Genomic DNA, 19,021 nt, shown 5'->3' with positions numbered 1-19,021 from the left:
AGTTCAAGTTCATTCTCTTGTGTGTGTATATCCAGTTGTCCTAACAAAATTTTTGTTGAAACGCTACTTTTCCACTTAATTGTTTTGGCACCCTTATTAAAAATTAATTGAACATAAATGTAAAGGTTTATTTATAGACTCTTGAAATAGTCAATTGATCAATATTTCTATTCTTAGCCTAGTATGACTCCTTTGTTACAGTTGTTTGTTAAGTGGCTTTCTCAAACTAATTCTGTAAAGTCCATTTTTGTGTGTGTATAGCCACTGGCATTTGTGCTTGGTTATCTCAGTGGTCAGCTAAAGATTGTATCTCCTTAAATACTTTGATCTGATCAGTATATGAGCATTTGGCAAGGGGCTCTGTGTGCAGATTAGGGCACACATTTAGCACCCAACCAGGCAGTTGACAACTTTACCTTACCCTTTACTTCTTGCACATACAGAACCCCAAGGTCAGCACAAGGGACAGACTAGGGCTGTCCCAGAATTTTCCTGGGCATGCAGATGTGTGAAAATGCTTGAAAACTTCTAGACCTCTACAAATCTGTTAGACCTTTTCAGAGACACTTTTGGACATCCCATTCCTGTTGTTCCTTTTAAGGTTTTTGGTGGCTTGTTTAGCCCCAACTGTTATTGCCACATCAACTAGCTACATTGTTAAACAATTTTCAATGAGTGTTTTGACAGATGACCTTGGGAAAAGGCTGTTGGTACTGAATGTGCTCTGGGTAGGTCAAGTTAAAACAAAACCTATGAGTGGAGTTTTCCAGGGAACTGCCAGACCATTTACATAATTATAATTTTAAGCAAATAGGGCTTTTGTTGGAATTCTACATCTATCCTGTCTAGTGGCTACTAGGCTGATATTTTCCAAGGCCACTATGATATCTGTCAGTTTCCACATTTACCACAAAACTGGGGGTAGTGGAATGGAAATAAGGTAAATTTAAATCTCACAAAGCTCTCTGTCATTACTAATATTCAACCATTTCCCCCAGATACAGAAAGTCTTGGTTAATTTCCAGACTTCTGAAGAAGTTGCTTTTAAAATTTTTTGCTGGTGTTCTCATGGCTTTTATGGAAGAACAGATTTTCACTGGTCCTGACTGCACCATTCTGGAAGTGTTTTCCTCATAAACAAAGTTCGCTTTTTTTTTAATATGTCATATTTATTATCCATTAATTCATCAAAGTTATGAGTCAGAGGAATAATGACTGACGTGCTGTAAGCGTGGTAATCAACTATTTTAGGATGCAGATTCAACATTTTCTAACAGTCTACAAGCTTTAATATGTCCAGACATTTGATTAAGTTTCTTGCTTGTGTGGTTGTTTCAGAATTATGAAATCAGCTTCCGCTTCCACTTCTATAGTCTTATCGACCCCTCTAAGAAACTTTGACTGAACATCAGAGCCCAAACAGGACTCTCTTTTTCTCTGTGAGCCTACAGAAGTTATAATAAAAAGTGAACCATCTGTCACAATGTGTACATCTGTGTAAGGGTGCTGAGTGGGTGTTTTCTCTGCATTTGGTGATCAGGACCCACAGTAGAGGACAGAGAAATACTAAGTTCTCATAATATAAATTGGAAACTGGTATTTCTTCAGGTTTTTCTAAGAGTGATGTAGTGCTTCCATGGCAAAGGGGGCTAAGATAACATACAACAATATCCCCAGAGCAATCCCAGACAATATTTATATAGGGAATTGCCAATTCAACACCAAACCAGATTACTCAAAGAAGACCAAAAGGGCTTTCCACCAATACCAGTAGCAAATTACATAACAAGAGTTGGTTTCCTCTTTCTGTAGTTACTTTTCCAGAGGGTTAGATCCAAGAAAAGAACAGAAAGACATGTAACTGCAGTAATGACATTTCATAAGGCGGAGTAGGAAGAAACTTCAAAATCAAAATACCATTGAGCACTTTGCTGTATATACTGTGAAAATATAAACTGTCTCAGAAGCCATCCCCGAACATACCAGTGTCGATCTGAATTGGCACACAGTCATTGTGAAGAGCTCCAGAGGAACTCTGTGGCAGGCCTTCCATCACATCAGTGTAGAACTCAGTCTCTGAAAAGCTAAAGAAGCTTTTGGTCAACCAACAGTGGGGAAATAGAAAGGAGATTGCTGTACTTTGCATTCCCTGCCAACATGACCTGGGGGTAATGCTGGGTTTGCTCATTGCTATGTCTACATCTTTTTCAGCAGAGTGAGTCTTATTGAAATCCAAAATTTCTCGTGAGCAAAATATATCTTTACTCTATGAACAAAGTCAGGTGTGTTTTCTTTAGAACTTCAAGCCCAAATAGATGAGTTAAATTTTGAAGGAATGACATTGAACTTGTATCAAATCTAGCTGTTTTGAGTTGGAAAAGATATCAAAAAATATTGATGGCATTTCAGTCTCCAAAAAAGATTAATTCATTAGGCTGATAGATGAGCTCTAGAAGTTGTCCAGCTTCAGAAACAAAAGATACTACCTATAAGACCTTGTATTTAAAAACTTGAGATTTAAATTTTGAAAAAAAAAAAAAAAAACTAATTAAAAAATAACTTTGAGGTTTTAAGTCAGGTAAATGTTAATTTTAAAAGTAAAAATGCTAAAAAGAATACAAGAGAAAATAAATTCAAGAGATACTTTAATTTTTTTAATTATGTTTTCCCCTGCTGAGCTGAGTCTTTATTAACCATTGAAATTATTTGTGTATTTTTTAATATTTATTATTTATTTTGAGAGACGGGGGGGGGGGGGGGGGGGAGGGGCAGAGAGCTAGAGCAAGAGCGAGAAAATCCCAAGCAGTTTCTGTGAAAATCCCAAGCAAGTTCTGTGCTGTCATCACAGTGCTTGAAACAGGGCCTGATCTCATGAACAATGAGATCAGGACCTGAGCCAAAATCAAGAGTCGGACTCAACTGACTGAGCCCTGCAGGCACCCCTATGTATTTTTTAAAATCCAGATTGTATTTTCCTAAAGAGTGAGCCCCTAGGTGGAAGGGTCATATTTTCTGTCTCTCTTTTCCCTCAGCTGTTGAATCCCAGGGCTGAGTTCCTAGGAAACACTAAGTAAAACCTTAGCAGAATGATGGACATCTGTGTCCATAACTGCCCCCCCAGTTTCCCTCATAACCAGGACTCCCTTTTGGCTTCCTTAGAATGTGATTTGTCTTCGTACATCTGTCACCTTCTTTCTGTCCTACAACAATGAGGATACTAGAAAACAGGGTGAAATTATGACATGTACAGGACTGTGATAATGCATGATTTTATGTGTGGGGTGTCTGTACGATGCACAGCATGCATTTTGCTACCTCAGAGGTTACATGGATTGACATGGATTTCAGAATGGAAGAGAAGGCAGAGTTGGCAGGTGGGACTGTGGTCTGTTATGTAAGGGAAGGAACACCAGGGTCACTCTGCTCCTGGCTTTGCTCCCTGAGCCTCTGATTTTGTGGTCTGGGAAAAATACTTAGTCTGGATGGTCTCAGTGTTCGTGTATTTCAGAGCAAGGTGAAACTTTCTGGACAGCTTTTCAGGGGTGAGGAGGGATCGATTGGATCATAGTAGCAATAACTGTTGTAGGGGGAATTTGTCATTTGGGGTTGCTTAGCATCTAGATACCCTTCCCCCACCATGAAAGATGGAGTAGCTAGGTGATTCCAACCCCCTTTGCCTTGGAAGACCTAGGCCTGAATGGTTGTAATCTTGAGGGATAGACCAGAGTTCAGGGAAGGCAGAGATAATGATCAGCAGGGTCATGAGGAGAGCAGAGTATGGCAGTGACAGTCTGGTTGGGGGTGGTGCCATAGGTAGTGTCATTGTCAACTAACTAGTCTCCATACTGTGATATCACCTGGATTCTTGGTTGGACCTGTCTCCACCTGTGCCTGCTTGTTGGCTAGGCCTACTTCCCCAGCCTTCCTACTGATCTTTTAAACTATGCAATCTTATACTGATCAACTACCTTTCTAAGTTAGCCAGCCTGTGTTCTGTTGTCTATGGCTAGAAATCCTGGTACAGACAAGTAGTCTGGCATTTATGAAGTTATTTCCTATTCTAATATTCTATTTTTGAAATTTAATTTTTTTAATGTTTATTTATTTTTGATACAGAGAGAGACAGAGCGTGAGTGGGGTAGGGGCAGAGAGAGAGGGAGACACAGAATCTGACAGGCTTCAGGTCTGAGCTGTCTGCACAGAACTTGAAGTCACAAATCACACGATCATGACCTGAGCTGAGGTCAGACACTTAATCGAGTGAGCCACCCAGGCCCTTATTTTCGAGCTTTAAGTTGCTGAATATTGCGTATTTCTCCAATTCAGATGAGTGACTCATCAAGTTTACCTGCCAAAAGGTGCCAGAATATAGATGCAAAATTAAGTCTTTGCAAGAAGTAACATTTTTGTACACCAATAATGAAGCGACAGAAAGAGAAATAAGGAAACTGATCCCATCCACAATTGCTCCAAGAACCATAAAATACCTAGGAATAAACCTAACAAAAGATGTAAACAATCTGTATGCTGAAAACTATAGAAAGCTTAGGAAGGAAATTGAAGAAGATAGAAAAAAATGGAAAAAAATTTCCATGCTAATGGAATGGAAGAATAAATATTGTTAAAATGTCAATACTACCCAAAGCAATCTACACATTCAATGCAATCCCAATCAAAATTGCTCCAGCATTCTTCTCAAAGCTAGAAAAAACAATCCTAAGATTTGTATGGAACCACAAAACACCCCAAATAGCCAAAGCAATACTGAAGAAGAAGACCAAAGCGGGAAGCATCATAATCCCAGACTTTAGACTCTACTACAAAGCTGTAATCATCAAGACAGTATGGTATTGGCACAAAAACAGACACATAAACAAATGGAATAGAATGGAGACCCCAGAATTGGACCCACAAATGTATGGCCAACTAATCTTTGACAAAGCAGGAATGAGTATCCAATGGAAGAAAAAACAGTCTCTTTAACAAATGGTGCTGGGAGAACTGGGCAGCAACATGCAGAAGAATGAAACTAGACCACTTTCTTACACCATACACAAAAATAAACTCAAAATAGATGAAGGACCTGAATGTGAGACAAGAAACCATCAAAACCCTAGAGAAGAAAGCAGGAAAAAAACCTCTTTGACCTCAGCCGCAGTGATTTCTTACTCAACGCATATCCAAAGGCAAGGGAATTAAAAGCAAAAATGAACTATTGAGACCTAATCAAGATAAAATCCTTCTGCACTGCAAAGGAAACAATAAACAAAACTAAAAGGCAACTGACAGAATGGGAAAAGATATTTGCAAATGACATATCAGATAAAGGGCTAGTATCCAAAACCTATAAAGAACTCACCAAACTCCGCACCTGAAAAACAAATAATCCAGTGAAGAAATGGGAAGAAGACATGAATAGACACTTTTGCAAACAAGACATCCAGATGGCCAACAGGCACATGAGAAGATGCTCAACGTCGCTCCTTATCAGGGAAATACAAATGAAAACCACACTCAGATACCACCTCACACCAGTCAGAGTGGCTAAAATGAACAAATCAGGAGACTATAGATGCTGGAGAAGATGTGGAGAAATGGGAACCCTCTTGCATTGTTGGTGGGAATGCAAACTAGTGCAGCCACTCTGGAAAACAGTGTGGAGGTTCCTCAAAAAATTAAAAATAGATCTACCCTATGACCCATCAATAGAACTGCTAGCAAGTTATCCAAGGGATACAGGAGTGCTGATGCATAGGGGCCCTTGTACCCCAATGTTTATAGCAGCACTTTCAACAATAGTGAAATTATGGAAAGAGCCTAAATGTCCATCAACTGATGAATGGATAAAGAAGATGTGGTTTCTATATACAATGGAATACTACTTGACAATGAAAAAGAATAAAATCTTGCCATTTGCAGGAACGTGAATGGAACTGAAGAGTATTATGCTAAGTGAAATAAGCCAGGCAGAGAAAGACAGATACCATATGTTTTCACTCATATGTGGATCTTGAGAAACTTAACAGAAGACCATTGGGGAGGGGAAGGGGGGAGGAAGTTACAGAGAGGGAGGGAGACTCTTGAATGCTAAGAACAAACTGAGGATTGATGTGGGTGGGGGAAAGGAGAAAGTAGGTAATGGACATTGAGGAGGGCACTTGTTGGGATGAGCACTTGGTGTTGTACGGAAACCAATATGACAATAAATTATATGAAAAAAAACAATTAACTTGCTTCTTCATATAATTCTATGTATTTTACGGGTGAGAGTAACAGTAGGTCCAATGATGTTTCCCATTGCATATACCCAGAACTGGGAATCTGAGGGGCTTGTCTCAGCTCTGACAACCCACCTGTGTGTTCCACAGCATTTTCACCTGTGAAATGAGTAAATTGGTATAGATTATTGTTTAAGTAATATCCCACTAAGCTTTAGATTCATATGGTCTCAGAATTTCAGGGCCTGAAACTTTCTCTTAACCATCGTTGTGGCAGCCATAATTGTACACTGACTAGACCCTTCACTTTCTTGTGTTGTAATTGACAGAAATGTTCTCATCAGAGGAGTCTATTTCTTTCCTCCATCTCATGTTAAGTGTACAGATATACTTTTGATGACTTGGGTATAAAGTCATGCTTATCTTGTGGACTTCCTCCACAGAAAATGTCAGATTTTTATTTTTCTGATGCTCATTTATTACAGTTTTGTTTCAAAAATAAATTCTGCTTTTTTAGAAAAGTTGGAGATTATTTTTTAATGTATAAGTAGGGATTAAATATTATTTGTAAGGTTGTTAATAACAGCACTATCAAAAATAGCCAAAGTATGGAAAGAACCCAACTGTCTATCTGTGGATGAATGGATAAAGAAGATGTGGTGTATATATACAATGCAGTATCACTCGGCAATCAAAAAGAATGAAATCTTGCCATTTGCAACTATGTGGATGGAACTGGAAGCTATTATGCTAAGTGAAATTATTCACTCAGAGAAAGACAAATATCATATGACTTCACTCATATGAGGACTTTAAGAGACAAAACAGATGAACATAAGGGAAAGGAAAGAAAAATAATATAAAATCAGGGAGGAGGACAAAACAAAAGAGACTCATAAATATGGAGAACAAACAGAGGGTTACTGGAGGGGGTGTGAGAGGGGAGGATAGGCTAAATGGGTAAGGGGCACTAAGGAATCTACTCCTGAAATCATTGTTGCACTATATGCTAACTAATTTGGATGTAAATTTTAAAAAAATAAAATGAAAAATAATAAATAAATAAATAAAACAAAAAAGAAAAAGACAAAAACAAAAACATGGCCATTTGGGGGAAAAAAAATTTGTAAGGGAGTAGGTGGGCTTCCTGAATGACATGATGAAGATTTCTATGGACACACTCCTCAGTGAAATAACCATAAATAGAAAAATTTATTTTTTAAACATATTTAAAGTATGGAAGTTGATCTAAGGACATATAGGAAATTGAGAAACATTTATTCAGGAAAAAATACTAGAGCTCATTAAGAAGAATAAGAGTCTGTGGCATTTGAGTCATGACCCACTCCCACTCCATCAGTTCAATGTGACAGAAGTTTTCTCTCAAGAGAGTGCAGCTAATAACATAAGGCTCCCTGTCCCCAGCTCCAAGTTTAGTATGATAACATATTCCTTGGAGATGCAAAACACTAGAATTTCTCATCCACTCTCGTTCCATGTTACAGAAAGTCTATTCCAAACAAGAGCTGCCAGAATATGTAAGAATCTCTTAATCTACCTAGCTCCCAATTGGAGGGTGAAAACTCTACCTTCAACAAGGATACCTGAGAATACCGGACATCAATATATCTTGTCCCAGTTCCTTCATAGGGTAGAGTTTCTTTAGCAGAAATGCCAAGCGGGAAGATCAGATGTTACTATTCCTCTTCAGTTCTCTGCTGGTAAAGAAAGGGTGTCACTTTTATAGAAGTGGGCCATTGTCGACACCCTATAATCAGAAACAGTAGCACAGAGGATTTGTGCAGGAGGACAGGGAGGCAATAAGAGCAAAGACCTCAGTAGCTCTTCCCAAAGAAAGTGATTTTACTGAAATGGAGCATGGGGAAGTTCAAGTCTAAAGGCAATGTCAGAAAACAAATATTTTGGTGGAAGAGTCTGCAACAAGCTAAATCATACTCAAGATAAAAGTTTTATAGCAAGAACCAGGAAAATCCCTTCTAGGATTAAGCCTCAAAGAATAAGTTCATTAAAAATAAGCCCCCAAAACTAAACTCAGACATGACTCCAGGAAAGTGGTTCAAATTTAATTGAGTTATACTGTAGAGCAATGTATGTCCCAGGTCATTGTCATAAATACCAAAGCAATCAGTCAATAATTAGACAAAAGCCATGTGTGATATAGAGGTAGTTTAACAACAAGATCAGAGAAAGAGACAGTAAAAGAAAGGCCTACGAAAACCACTCTTATTATAGGGTGAGTGTACATGTCCAAGGCTAAAAGCCTCTAAAGATAGACATTAGAGACCACAGACTGTGTGGGAAATGGATTTTATTGAAAAAGGCCAGTGAAAACACTAAGCAAATAAAAAGCAAGTAACATGGATAATGGGGAGAAGAGATCAATATCTTCACTGGCTACAATATATTATCTGAAATACCAAGTTTTCTACTAAAAGTTGTGAGACATAGAAGAAAAAGCAAAGTGTGACCCAACACAGGAAACTGAAAGAAGACAACAGAAGCTGCCTGTGAGAGGGCCCAGATGTTGGACTTAGGAGAGAAAGACTCAAATAAACTGTTAAAAATATATTCAAAGAACCAAATAAAAGAATAATCAAATATGAATAAGATATGATAATAATGTCTCATCACATACATAATATAAATAATGAATAGAAAGTATTCAAAAATAAAAATTTGAGAGTTGAAAATTATAATTTAAACAAAAATGCACTAGAGGAGCTCAAGAGTAGGCATGATCTGGCATTAAGAAACAAAACAAATAAGCAAAGGGAAAAAGGGAGAGAGAGAGGGAGAATAGGAGAGAGAAAGAAGCAAACCAAGAAACAGACTCTTACCTATAGACAACAAAATTATCATTACCAGAGAGGAGGTGGGTGGGGGGATAGGTGAAGTAAGTGAAGGGAATTAAGGAGTACACTTGTGATGAGCAACAGGTGATGTATCGAAGTGTTAAATCACTATATTGCACACCTGAAACTGATATTACACAGTATGCTAACTAACTGGAATTTGAATAAAAACTTGATTGATGATAGAAAGAAAGAAAGAAAGAAAGAAAGAAAGAAAGAGATAGATGATAGATAGATAGATATAGATGATAGGTAGATGATAGAAAGATAGGTAGATAGATAGATAATAGATATGAAGAAAGAAAGAAAGAAAGAAAGAAAGAAAGAAAGAAAGAAAGAAAGAAAGAAAACTGGAGAGTGACATGTAAAAGAATAGAATTGGACCACTTTCTAAAACCTTATGCAAAAATAAACTAAAAGGCATTAAAGACCTAATTGTGAGATTTAAAACTATGAAAATCCTGGAAGTGGGGTGCCTGGGTGACTCAGTTAAGTGTCTGACCCTTGATTGGCTTAGGCCATGATCTCATGGAGCCCCACCTCGGGTTATATGCTAACAGTGCAGAGCCTAGTTGGGATTCTCTCTGTCTCTGCCCCTCTCTCTGCCCCTGTGGCTCAAAATAAATCAATAAAATTTTTAAATTCCTGGAAGAAAACACAGGCAGTAATTTCTCTGAAATTCACTGTAGCAACATTTTTCTAGATATGTCTCCTGAGGCAAGGGAAACAAAAGCAAAAATAAACTATTGGGACTACATCAAATTAAAAGTCTTTTTCACTGTGAAGGAAACCGTTAGCAAAATGACAAGGCAACCTACTGAATGGAACAAGATACTTGCAAATGATATATTTGGTAAGGGGTTAATATCCAAAATATATAAAGTATGCAACTCAACACCAAAAAACCCCAAATAATTTGATTAAAAATGGGCAGAGGATCTGAATAGACATTTTTTTTTCCCAAAAAGACATGCAGATGGCCAGCAGACACAGGAAAAGATGCTTAATATCATTAATTATCATAGAAAAATAAATTAAAACCACAATGAAATATCACATTACACCTGTCAGAATGATTGAAATAAAAAAGGCAAGAAATAACAAGTGTTGGCAAGGATGTGCAGAAAAAATAATCACAATTGTATACTGCTGGTTGGAATGTTAATTGGTATAGCCACTGTGGAAAATAGTGTGGAGAGTCTTCAAAAAATTAAAAATAAAAATCCCATATGATCCAATAATTCCACTACTGGGTGTTTACAAACCAAAAAAACAAAACACTCATTCGAAAAGATATATGCATCCCTATGCTTACCACAGCATTATTTACAATAGTCAAAATATGAAAGCAACCTAAGTGTCCATCAACAGACAAATGGATAATAAAGATGTGGTGTACACACACACACACACACACACACACACACACACACACACACACATGAAAATTATATAGCTATAAAAAGGGTTGAGCTTTTGTCACTTGGGACATAATGGGTGGACCTAGAGATTATTATGCTAAGTGAAATAAGTCAGACAAAGAATGACAAATACAAAATGATTTCACTTATTGTGGGATCTAAAAAAATGAATAAACAAACAAAAAGTGAAATCAGAACTATAAATACAGAGAAAAAACTCATGGTAGCCAGAGAGGAAGGGGGTGGGATATGGGAAAATGGGTGAAGGGGAATGGGGGATACAGATTTCCAGTTATGGAATGAATCAATCATGGGGATAAAAGGCACAACATAGAGAATATAATCAGTGATAGTGTAATAGTGTTTGTTGTATGGTGACAGAAGGTAGCTACACTTGTGGTGAGCATAACATAATGTATAAATTTGCCAAATCACTATGTTCTACCCCTAAAACTAATGTAATACTCTATCAATAATACTCAAATTATTTTTTAAAAAGAATCAATAAACTTGAACATATATCAATAGAAAGATTATGCAATTGGAATAATAGGGAGGGGAAAAAAGAAAAATGAACAGAGCCTGAAAGTGAAATAAGTCAGAGAAAGACAAATACCATATATCTCTCACATTGGAACATAAAGAACAAATGAACAAATACACAACCAAACCAAACCAAACAAAACAAAACCCAGACTCTTAAATACAGAAAACAAACTGGTGGTTGTCAGAGGGAAGGTGGGTGAGGAGATGGGTGAAATAAAGGAGATTAAGAGAAACAGAATTCTGCCTATAAAATAAATAAGTCACAGAAATGAAAAGTACAGGAATACAGTCAATAATATAATAATGTTGTATAATGGCAGATGGTGACTACACTTACCATGGTGAGCACTGAGTAATGGATAGAATGGCTAAATCAATATGTTGTACACCTGAAACTAACATAATACTGTGTTATTTTCAATAAAAAATTAAAGAAAGTAAACAACAACAGAAAAGTGCTCCAGTAAAATGGGAGAGTAGGAAGCTCCCAGTTCTCCTGCCTAAAGAAGATATCTGAACCAACTTAATAAGATCTTTGTAAAACAAAGGTTTAAAGCAACAAAGCAAACACATGATCAAGAGGAAGTTGTGTCCAAAATGACAGGAAAGTTTTGTGATGTTTTACTCACCCTTCCCAGTATTCCTTCCTAGTGCAACCGGGATCTTGAGCACTCTCAGTCCAGTTCCCATTTCCCACCCACAAACCAGATGGAAAAGCACAGACCTCATTTGCAAATTTTTACAAATATCTGTCCTAACTTATCAGGGGCTACCTGAAATTTTGTATTCTATCAAGATTATATATATATATATATATATATATATATATACACACACACACACACACACACACATATAATATATATATATGCAAATACAAATATATTGTATATATTATATATAATATATCATATATATTATGTACAATATATCATATATTATGTATAATATGATATATTATATATATTATATATATTTGTCTTTGCATATATATAATGCAAATTATATATATATATATATATATATAGTGCAAATTATAACATTAACATTAAAAATTAATGAACAGAATGAGAGTAGTATTTGGCGGCACCTGCCTGGCTCTGTTGGTTAAGCATCAGACTTCGGCTCAGGTCATGATCTCACAGTTTGTGAGTTCAAGCCCTGCATAGGGCTCTCTGCTGTCAGTGCAGAGCCTACTTGGGATTCTCTCTCTCCCTTTCTCTCTGCCCTTCCTCCACTCTCCTTCTCTCCCTCTCTCTCTCTCTTTCTCTCTCTCTCAATAATAAACTTTTTAAAACATTTTTAATGTTTATTTATTTATTTTAATTTTTTAATGTTTGTTTATTTTTGAAGAAAAGAAACAGAGTGAAAGTGGAGGAGGGCAGGGAGAGGGAAACACAGAATCTGAAAGAATACTGACAACTCAATCATAATACAAATAACCAAATTATAAAAAGCAAAGAATTTTAATCAATAACTTTCTAAAGAAGATATATAAGTGGCCAATAAGCATATGAAAAGATGCTTATTATTAATTAACTAGCAAATCAAAAACACAATGGAATATTACTTCACATGAATTAGAATGGCTAAAATGAAAACAACATACGAGATCAAGTGTTGACAAAGGTTGGAGAAATCTGAGCCCTCATGTATTGCTGGTGCAATTGTAAATGGTGTGGCCATTGTCAAATGCTAAGTGTATATTGACTATACATCCCAGCAGTTTCACTCCTAGGTACACACTAAAAAGAAATGAAAGCACATGTCCACACCAAACCTCTATAGAACATTCTTCAGTCTTTATAACAGCAAAAAAAATGGAAATAAACTCAAATGTCCACCAACTCATGAATGAGTGAATAAAATGGAGTTATATCCACATAAGTGTATATTATTTATCAATAAAAATAATAATGTATTGATACATGCTACAGAATGGGTGATTTGGACAACCTTTTCTAAATGGAAAGATAGTAGTCAAAGAAGACCACATCTTATATGCTTCCATTTCTATGGAATGTCCACAATAGTTAAAACTATAGCACAAGTAGGTTAGTAGTTGTGTAGAGCTGAGGAGTCTTGGGACAAATGAAGAATAAATACCAGTGGGTATTATATTGTTTTGGGAGTAATGAAAATATTCTAAAATCAATTGTCATGATGGTTTCCCAGCTGTGAATATAATAAAAAAATCATTAAATAATGCCTTTAATTCAATTATTCATTTTTTGGGTGTTGAATTTTATAAGTTCTGTATATATTTTGGATACTAACCGTTTATACGATATGTCATTTGCAAATATCTTGTCTCATTCTGTAGGTTGTCTTTTAGTTTTGTCATTTACTTTGCTGTGCAGAAGCTTTTTATTTTGTTGCGGTCCCAAATGTTTATTTTTGCTTTTGTTTCCCTTTCTTCAGGAAATATATTTAGGAAGTAGTTTCTAAGGACAATGGGAGAGACATTCCTGCCTGTGTCATCCTCTAGGATTTTTACAGTTTCATGTCTCACATTTAAGTACTTAGTCCATTTTGATTTTATTTTCGTATATGTTGTAAGAAAGTGGTCTGTTGTTTTTTTGTTTGTTTGTTTGTTTGTTTTTGCATGTTGCTCTCCAGTTTTCCCAACACCATTGGTTAAACAGACTGTCTTTTTCTCATTGGATATTCTTTCTTGCTTTGTCAATGATTAATCGACCATAAAGCTGTGCATTCCTTTCCGGGTTTTCTATTCTGTTCCATTAATCTATTTGTCTATTTGTGTCAGTATCTTACTGTTTTAATCACTACAGATTTGTAATATAACTAGAAGTCCAGAATTGCAACGTCTCCAGCTTTGATTTCTTTGTCAAGGTTGCTTTGGCTATTTGGGGCATTTCTGATTCCATACAAATTTTAGGATTGTTTGTTCTAGGTCTGTGAAAAATGTTCTTGGTATTTTGATAGAGATTGAATTAAATGTGTAGATTGTTTTAGGTAATATAGGCATTTTAATGATATTTGTTTTCTCATCCATGAGCATGGAATGCCTTTCAATTTTTTTGTGTCCTCTTCAATCTCTTTCATTAGTGTTTTGTAATTTTCAGAATACAGGTCTTTCACCTCTTTGGTTAGGTTATTTCCTAGGTATCTTATGCTTTTTGGTGCAATTGTAAATAGGGCTGATTCCTTAATTTCTCTTTCTGCTGTTTCATTATTGGTGTACAGAAATGCAACCAATTTCTGGGGTGTCTGGGTAGCTCAGTTGGTTGACCATTGGACTCTTGATTTTGGCTCAGGTCATGATACAGGGTCATGGATCAAGCCCCATGTCAGACTATGTACTCAGCATGGAGCCTGCTTAAGATTCTCTCCTCTCTCTCTCTCTCTCTCTCTCTCTCTCTCCCTTTTCCACTTTCCCCCACTTGTGCACCCTCTCCAAAACAAAACAAAACAAAACAAAACAAAAAATAATTAAACAAAGAAATTTAACAGACTTCTGTATGTTGATTTTATATCCTATGAATTTACTGAATTCATGTATAGGTTCTAGCAACTTTTGGGTGGAGTCTTTTGGGTTTTCTGTATAGAGCACAGAGTAATACAATTAACAGATGGGCAGAAGACATGAATAGATATTTTTCCAAAGGAGACACACAGATGCCCAATGGAGACATGAAAAGATGCTCAAAATAAACCATCATCAGGGAAATACAAATCAAAACTGCAATGAGATATCACCTCACACCTGTCAGAATGGCTAAAATCAGCAACCTGCAAACAGCAGGTGTTGGCAAGATGTGGAGAAGGGGGAACTCTCTTGCACTGTTGGTAGGAATGCAAATGGGTGAAGCCAGTCTGAAAAACAGCATAAAACTTCCTCAAAAAGTTCAAAACAGAACTACTGTGTGATCTAGCAATTGCACTACTGGGTATTTACTCCCAAAATATAAAAATACTAATTCAAAGGGATACATGCATCCTGATGTTTATAACAGTATTATATAATAGCCAAATTATGGAAATAGCCCAAATGCCCATCAACCGATGAATGAATAAAGAAGAAGTGGTATATGAGGCCTCTGGGTGGCTCTATCAGTTAAGCAACTGACTCTTGATTTTGGCTTGGGTCATAATCTCATGGTCCTGGGATGAAGCCCAGTGTCATGGAACCTGGTTGCGATTCTCTCTTTCCCTCTCTCTCTCTCTTGCTCCCCCACTCATTCTCTCTTTCTCTGTCTCTCTGTCTCTGTCTCTCTCTAAATAAACATTAAAAAAAGAAGTGACATATACATGTAATGAAATATTACTCAACCATAAAAAAGAATGAAATCTCGCCATTTTGTAATGACACAGATGGAGCTAGAGGGTATTATGTTAAGTGAATTAAATAGGTCAATCAAAGAAAGACAAATACCATATGATTTCACTTATAGCTGGAATTAAAAAACAAAACAAATTGTGCATATACAAAAAGAGAGAGAGAGAGAGAGAGAGAGAGAGAGAGAGAAGCCAAGAAATTGACTCTTAAGTATAGCAAACAAACTGATGGTTACCAGAGAGGAGGTGGTTGGGAGATGGGATAAACAGATGCAGTTGTTGTGATAATAATCAGGTGTTGAATGTAAGTATACACATGAAACTAACATCACACTGTATGTTAACTGTAATTTAAATAAAAAACTTAAAAATATCATACACTTAAATGATGAGTTGCATGTTATATGAATTATGTCTTAATAAAGCTATTTTTAAAAATTACCTGTGAGATGAATGCCCATATATAACTTCTAAAAAGGAAAGAGATAAAGTTTTCCTGTTGACTGCAAGGTAAGAGAAGAAAAATGTCAGCTTGGGTCTAAAAAATTTTGCCTTAGGACAAGTCAAAAGTTCAGGGAACATGGAATACCATATTGGTTTGGAGAAACAAAAGCAGCAGAATCTGTGACCAGCTTTGTGGGGCTCTGAGAGGCAACGTGCCAACTTGCTGGTAACTCTTTCCAACCAATAGCATTCCATGTGACAATACAGTATGTGGTAGCATAGCTAGTTGCCAGGGTGTGCTCAAAAAATGGGCAGAGAGTACTTCAAAGTCTGAGGTGATATGTCAGTGATGTTTCACGGACTTCTTAGATTCTATCTCAGGAGTCCCCCTGGAGTCTAGGCTTATTGCTTCCTGTCAGTTCCATTGTGATGTCAGAGTAGTTGTGAACCACAGGATCCCACCTCTGAGGCCAGAGAACTCTGCTCATGTCACCACTTCTGACCTTAGCAGGCTTAAGTCCAGTTAATGTACCTGCCCATGGGAAAACTGACCAGTTAGAAACCGAGCATAGTAGGGAGCTGTTGGGTAACTTATTATTATTTTCTTTTTCTTCTGGATTGTTCTGAGGCCCAGATTTTCTATTCAGCCTGTTCAAAGATATCTAACACCTGCCTACCTGCTGTGTCTGTTTGTAGCTAATCTGGAATTCCTGCAAGCACAGGAATGCATCCCTACCCTTCCCTTCCTCTCTGTCTTTCAATTTCTCCCGTTATCATATGTGTGTAACAAAATTGGAGTCTTGCATTATTATTTAGTGTTTATATCATTAATAGTTTTCCCATCGAATTAAATATATTTTCAAAACATGAGTTGTAATGGATGCATTCTATTTCATCAAATAGATAATCTTAAATGAATCAATAACATTATGGGCTATTTTTGTTCTCATTAGTTTATTTCCTTTTTTTAAAATGTTTTATTTATTTTTGAGATAGAGAGACACAGAGCATGAGAAGGGGAGGGGCAGAGAGAGAGGGAGACACAGAATCCGAAGCAGGCTCCAGGCTCTGAGCTGTCAGCACAGAGCCCAACACGGGGCTTGAACTCACAAACCGCGAGATCATGACCTGAGCCGAAGTCGGATGCTTAACCGACTGAGCCACCCAGGCGCCCCTCATTAGTTTATTTCCTTATTATAAATTTCAAAAATTGGAAATGTAGAGCCAAAATATTTTTTAAATGCGGTTTAAAATGTGCCCCAATAGTAGATCCTTATATCTGTGACACTTAAATGAATTAAATTTAAAGATAATAAAGTGTATACTTAGACTCTTTTAAAAATGCACCCTAGTAAAACTGACTGTTTGAGGGAAGCCTGTCTTTGAGTTGTCAAAATTATGCCAAGGCAAATCCTCCTGTACCTCCATGGTTTCATATGAAAACATGTGCTGGGCAGAATAATGAAAGGCATTTATCTAAGGACCCTTACAGTCCAAGCCTTCTGGCTGGTCATTGTTTCCTGATATGGTGATATCCCAAATAAAAAGATGTAATATGAAAATAAATACATTATTCTATTCACACATAGAATGAAAATACTGAGTACAGAGATAGAATTTTGACAATAAAAAGCTATAATTAAAATCATTGACATGGTTTTAATAAAAGCTGTGTGTGTTTAAGGTATACAACATAAAGATTTGCTATACATAGAAAAATAATCACTGCAGTCAAGCTGATTAACACACCATCTCACATAATTACTTTTTGTATGTGTGTGGTTGAGAGCATCTGAAATCTTTTAGCAAACTTCCAATATTCAATACAGTAGTATTAACTATAGACATCATTACATCATTAGACTTACTTTTCCTACATCATTTCAATTTAGTACACTTTAATCATCATCTCCCCATTTCGCCCACCCCCTGCTCCTGGTAACCACTTCTATATTTTGTTTCTATGTATTTTTTTTTATAATTCAAGTGTGTGTGAAATAAGATTTTTTTTTCTTTCTGTATCTGACTTATTTCATTTAGCAAAATGTTCTCCAATTTTATCAATGGTGTTGCAAATGTCAGGCCTTTTTTTAAAGTCTAAAAATATTTAATTATATATGTGGTATATTGATAAATTGTGAGATTAGGTGATAGATAGATACAGATGATCTATCTCATAGATAGATCTCACAATTTGTTTTCCATTCATTTACAACAAACATTGAGGTTGTTTTCTTATCTTGTTATTGTGAATAATGCTGATTATGGAAGCTCAGTTATCTCTTTGAAACACTGATTTTATTTCCTTTGGGTGAATACCCAGAACAGAAACTGCTGGATCATATGGCAGATCTATTATTGGCTTTTTGAAGAATTCCTATGCTGTTTTTCGTAGTGGCTACACCAGTTTATATTCCCTGGTAGTATTTGACACTAGCTATCGTAATAGAAATACAGTGATATCCCCTTGTAATTTTTATTTGCATTTCCTTCATGATTAGTGATGTTGGGCACTTTTTATAAACCTGTCAACCACTTTTATGTTTTTGTTTGGAAAGTCCCTTTGTCAATTTTTAAATAAAAATGTTTGTTTTTATGTTATTGAGTTGTATGAGCTCTTTGTGTATTTTGGATATTAACCTCTTATCATTTATAAATATGTAGTTTGTAAATATTTTCTCCCAACCCACGGTTTGCCTTAGAAACAAATTTAACAAAGGAGATAAAATGTCTGTACACTGAAAAATAAAAAAAAAAATGGTGAAATAAATTGAAGAAGACACAAATAAATATAAAAATTTTCATGTCCATGGATTGGAAGAATTAATATTGTTAAAATGTCCATACTACCCAAAATGATATACAGATGCAATGCAATCCCTATCAAAATTCCAATGGCATTTTTCATACATATAGAAAAAAAATAATCCTAAAATTCGTATGGAACCACAAAAGGCCCAAAATAGATAAAACAATCTTGAGCAAGAAGAGCACATTTCCTAATTTCAAATTACATTACAAAGCTATAGTAATCAAAAGAATATGGTGTTGACATAAAAACAGATGGATATACCAATGAAACAAAATAGTCAAGAAATAATCCCAAACATATATGGCCAACTAATTTTTTTTTTAATTTTTAGTTAATTTTTATTTTATTTTTTTTAATATATGAAATTTATTGTCAAATTGGTTTCCATACAACACCCACTGCTCATCC

General features: G+C 36.0%; 1 long non-coding RNA gene across 2 annotated transcripts; it reads right to left on the bottom strand.

Moving 5' to 3' along the window:
* Nucleotides 1-1,978: 1,978 nt before the first annotated feature.
* LOC122227549 lies at nucleotides 1,979-16,171 on the bottom strand. 2 transcript variants are annotated; one of them, XR_006206113.1, is made up of 4 exons: nucleotides 15,947-16,171; nucleotides 15,800-15,860; nucleotides 7,823-7,936; nucleotides 6,276-6,377 (listed from the first exon to the last, which is right to left on the bottom strand). It is a non-coding gene; the product is annotated as an uncharacterized LOC122227549 (long non-coding RNA). The 2 variants fall into 2 exon arrangements; XR_006206114.1 differs by lacking the exons at nucleotides 6,276-6,377; nucleotides 7,823-7,936 and adding an exon at nucleotides 1,979-2,084.
* Between the last annotated feature and the right edge of the window lie 2,850 nt (nucleotides 16,172-19,021).

Source organism: Panthera leo, chromosome C1 (assembly GCF_018350215.1).
Source record: "Panthera leo isolate Ple1 chromosome C1, P.leo_Ple1_pat1.1, whole genome shotgun sequence".
Classification (NCBI taxonomy): Eukaryota; Metazoa; Chordata; class Mammalia; order Carnivora; family Felidae; genus Panthera; species Panthera leo.
This window is presented reverse-complemented; position numbering and strand designations above follow the sequence as displayed.